Below are 4,555 nucleotides of genomic sequence, written 5' to 3'. Positions count from 1 at the left end.
AGAAAGGAAGAAAGGAAGAAAGGAAGAAAGGAAGAAAGGAAGAAAGAAGAAGGAAGGAAGGAAGGAAGGAAGGAAGGAAGAAAGAAAGAAAGAAAGAAAGAAAGAAAGAAAGAAAAGAAAAAAGAAAGAAAAAAAGAAGAAAGAAAGAAAGAAAAGAAAGAGAAAGAAAGGAAGGAAGGAAGGAGGAGAATGAAGGAAGGAACGCAAGGAAGGAAGAAGGGAGAAGAAAGAAAGAAAGAAAGAAAGAAAGAAAGGAGTCATACATACAGAGCAGAAAAAAGTGGTTGCCAGAGGGGAAGGGGGTGGGGGAGAATACAAATAGATGAGGGAAATTAAGAGGTACAAACTCCCTGTTTGTACAGTGTGTGAAATATTGTCAGTATTGTCAATAGTTAGATAATATTGCTGTATGATGACAAATGGTAACTAGATTTATCATGGTGATCATTTGAAATATACAGAAATATCACATCACTATGATGTGTAACAGGAACAAATAGTAGTATATTGTAGGTCAATTATACTTCAAACTCATAGAAATGAGATCAGATTTGTGGTTAACAGAGGCAAGGAGGGGCTCAGGGGAGAGGGGGAATTGGATGAAGGTAACCAAAAGGTACAAATTTCTAGTTATAATAAAAATAAGTATGAGGGATATAATATAAAACACGAAAAATGCAATTAACACTACTGTATGTTAACATATGAAAGTAAAGAGAGCAAATCCTAATGATTTTCATCCGAAGTTAAACGTTTTTCCTATTTCTTTAATTTTGTACTTCTATGAGCTAATGGCTGTTTACTAAAACTTATTATGGTAATCATTTCAAGATGCATGTAAGTCAGGTCATTATACTGTACACGTTAAACTTATATAAGGCTGTATGCCGATTCTGTATCAGTAAAATTGGAAGAAAGAAATAAATGGCTGTAATATTTAGTTTTTTTTATATAAAGTCAAATAGCTATTTGCAAATGTAAGCATCTCTGATAAAGGATAGAAACTTTGCACAAAGATTTTTATAGTTAGGAGAACTACTTCTGAGATGTTTGGAGTTCTGGCATTCCTATATTGCTATATTTGTTTTTCAGTGTTATGTTGCCTTACTCTTCAGTTATTTCAATTTGTAACTCTTTATCCCCACTGTCCCATTCATTGGAAAAGACCAATTTAACCACGCTGGTTTATTTTCAGATTTTTTTTTTGAAATTTGTTTTTCAGATCCATAATTTGGGATACATAGTTCAATCCCTCCCTTTTCTTTCTAGAACCTGATTTTATTTTTATTTTTGTCTTTTGAGGGCCACATCTGAGGCATATGGAGGTTCCCAGGCTAGGGGTCAAATCAGAGCTGTAGCTGCTGGCCTACACCACAGCCACAGCAATGCGGGATCCGAGCCGCATCTGCAACCTAAGCCACAGCTCACCGCAATGCCAGATCCTTAACCCACTGGGTGAGAACAGGGATTGAACCTGTGTCCTCATGGATGCTAGTCAGATTTGTTTCCACTGAGCCACGAGGGGAACTCCTAGAACCTGATTTTAACGAATAGGGTAACAATTTGGGGTAATTACTAATGAACGTTTCCCCGAGAAATAGTGTTTAAATGGATGGTATCATCTGCTAAAAAGGTCAAGTATTTGATCTAGTCTTTGGTGGGGAGCCAAGGTCCATGACATGAACAAGTTATTTTCTTTCAGTTCTCTTTGGTATCATGTCACAAGTAAACCACCTAAAATTCACATATACATATCAACATACTCTGCATCTTACTCATCAAGTAAGGTACTGACCTGGGTTCATAATCCCAGGAATTTATCTGGCTCATGATTTTAATTACTGAGTTTGAGATGTGTTCTTTTTTAGCATAGAGTGATTTCTCATGAATAATGTAATTATAGAATTTAATTTTTTTTTGTCTTTTTAGGGCTGCACCCACAGCATAGGGAGTTTCCCAGACTAGATGTCGAGTCTGAGCTACAGCTGCCAGTCCACACCACAGCTCATGGCAACACCAGATCCCTAACTCACTTAGCGAGGCCAGGGATTGAACCTGCATCCTCATGGATCCCAGTCAGATTCATTTCCACTGAACCATGACGGGAAATCCTGAATTTAATTCTTTATCATTGCAAAGCCGAGCAAGTTGACTGCACTGACCACTGTGGGAGCCTATTTGTATTTTTTCTCACTAATTTTGTCCAGACTAAGTTCACTTTTCAAAATTGTGGTAAATGCAAAAATGGCCACAAACTCTCTTCAACCTACATCTGGGAACTTTTAAGTGACTTTGTAGCTTCTTGCATAAAATGAATGTGGTCTGGCCTTGTGTCTTGACCAATAAAGAGAGGCAGAAGCAAAGATGTGAGAGTTCTGAAAGTCTCAGGAAGTTTTGCATGCTTCTGCCTTCACTGCTTTGCTATAAACCGGTCAGTCCAAACCCAACTATCAGCTGATAGCAGAAATGCGTGAGTCCAGCCAATGAGCAGTCCAGCACTGCCCTGGTCTGAACAACTGTAGAGATAAACCCAGGCCAAGTTACTGTGCTGCCACATCGTAAGATAAATAAGCGGAACTTGATTTAAGCCATTAAGTTTTAGGGTGGTTTGGTACACAGAACTCCTATGCGCTATAACTTATCTCAGTACACTCTTAGCATCATGAACAAAGCTTTTAATCCCATCTTAATTCTAAACAATATCAAAATAAATAGTTATTCCAGGTACAGTATTTTTATTTATACTTTTATAAACTGCTGTAGAAAATACCATGTGTTAGTTAAAAATTTTTCTGCACTTAGCCTTTCAGCTCTTAGAACATATTTTCAACTTCCCAAACATCAGCCAACGCTTGATTCTCTTCGGGAAACATAATATTTTTGCCCTCAATAGACATTCTTTTATAGATTTACCCTCTGTGAAAGTTTTTGTACTTGGAAAACTCTTTGTTTCCTACTGAGCACATAACTGCATTTTATAGTGGTGATATTTAATTTATGAACACTAAAAAGAAGCCCTCTTTAAAGTTCAGTTCTTTATTTTTTAGTTCATTAATTTTTTCAACATGCATCTTCCTCTAGCCTATCATAATTCTTGCTATAATATGTTTTATAATGGTATCTTTATTTGTATTTAATCAACAAAGGCACACTTTATTTGCATATATATAGGAATACTTTTTACTTTTACAAGGAAATGATCTCTTCTTGAAACCACAGACTCTTCTTTTTCTGTCTTTTATTTTCCTACTTTTGCCAGAGACATGGGTAAAAGAGGCACTCTTTTCTTAAGTCTATTGTGAGTAAATAATTGGATGTTTGAGGGACTAAATGGCAGCTGTCACTTGGCTCAGATTCAAGGAGACAATACCAAGCGGCAGATACTGTGGTTAATTGGGGAGCACGTGCACCATTTGAAAGCAGAAGCTGAGATTCAGCTCCAGAATAAATACCATTACCAAGTCTGAAGATCTGTTATTATCTGATTTTCAGACTTTTTTTTTTTTTTTGTCTTTTTAGGGCCACACCTGCAGCATATGCAGGGTCCCAGGCTAGGGGTCTAATCAGAGCTACAACTGCCAGATCCAAGCCATGTCTGTGACCTACACCACAGCTCACAGCAACGCCGGATCCCCAACCCCCTGAGCGAGGCCAGGGATCGAACCCTCAACCTCATGGTTCCTAGTCGGATTTGTTTCTGCGTGCCACGATGGGAACTCCTGATTTTCAGACTTCTTAAGAAGAGCTCCAAGTACAGGTTCCTTTTACCGCTGCTCAGCTGAGGCTGCTGTGGGCTGTTCTTTCTTCACCTCTAAATAGACAGCAGAGGAATCTTGAGGAGGAAAAAGCTCATGAAGAAAAAGAAGGCTGATGTTTTGTTGAGGGCCCACTGTGTCTAATACATTGAACCACCTGCTTCATTTAGGGAGAATAAAGAGAAGAGAAAAGCCAGGAACATGGACCCACTTTGCCTCCGAGACGTGTTCCGAGGTGCTCTGCTGGGGAGGAAATTAGAAAATCATGAGCAGTGAGAGACAACCAGCCTCTTACAGCCCAGTCCTTAAATTTCATCCCCCAGGATTTCAGCCTCTGTCCCAAGACAGGAAAGAGACACAATAGAGGCTCTGAAAGATGCAATCATCAGGAGAGACCTAATTTTCTTCTCCTGTGCAGAGCGATGATTGCCTAGGGGCAGAAGTGACTGCTCTGAAGAACTCCGCTGTGTCCAGCAGCTCACTTTCCCCTTCCGCTCCAGCAAAGACAGAAGCACTGCCCCATCAGAAAGAGAAAGACAAATACCACAAGACATCACTCATATGTGGAATCTAAAATGTAGCACAAATGAACCTACCTACAGAACAGAAACAGACTCACACACATAGAGAACAGACTTGTGGTTGCCAAGGGTGAGAGGGCAGGGAACGGGATGGATTGGGAGTTTGGGGTTTGTAGATACAAACTACCACATTTAGACTGGATTTAAAAAAATAGAATGGATAAGAAATGAGGTCCTGCTTTATAGCACAGGGACCTATATCTAGTCTCTTAGGATAGA

The sequence above is a fragment of the Phacochoerus africanus genome, chromosome 6, assembly GCF_016906955.1.
Source record: "Phacochoerus africanus isolate WHEZ1 chromosome 6, ROS_Pafr_v1, whole genome shotgun sequence".
Lineage (NCBI taxonomy): Eukaryota > Metazoa > Chordata > Mammalia > Artiodactyla > Suidae > Phacochoerus > Phacochoerus africanus.
The sequence above is the reverse complement of the archived record's forward strand: the minus strand, read 5'-3'. Positions refer to the sequence as shown.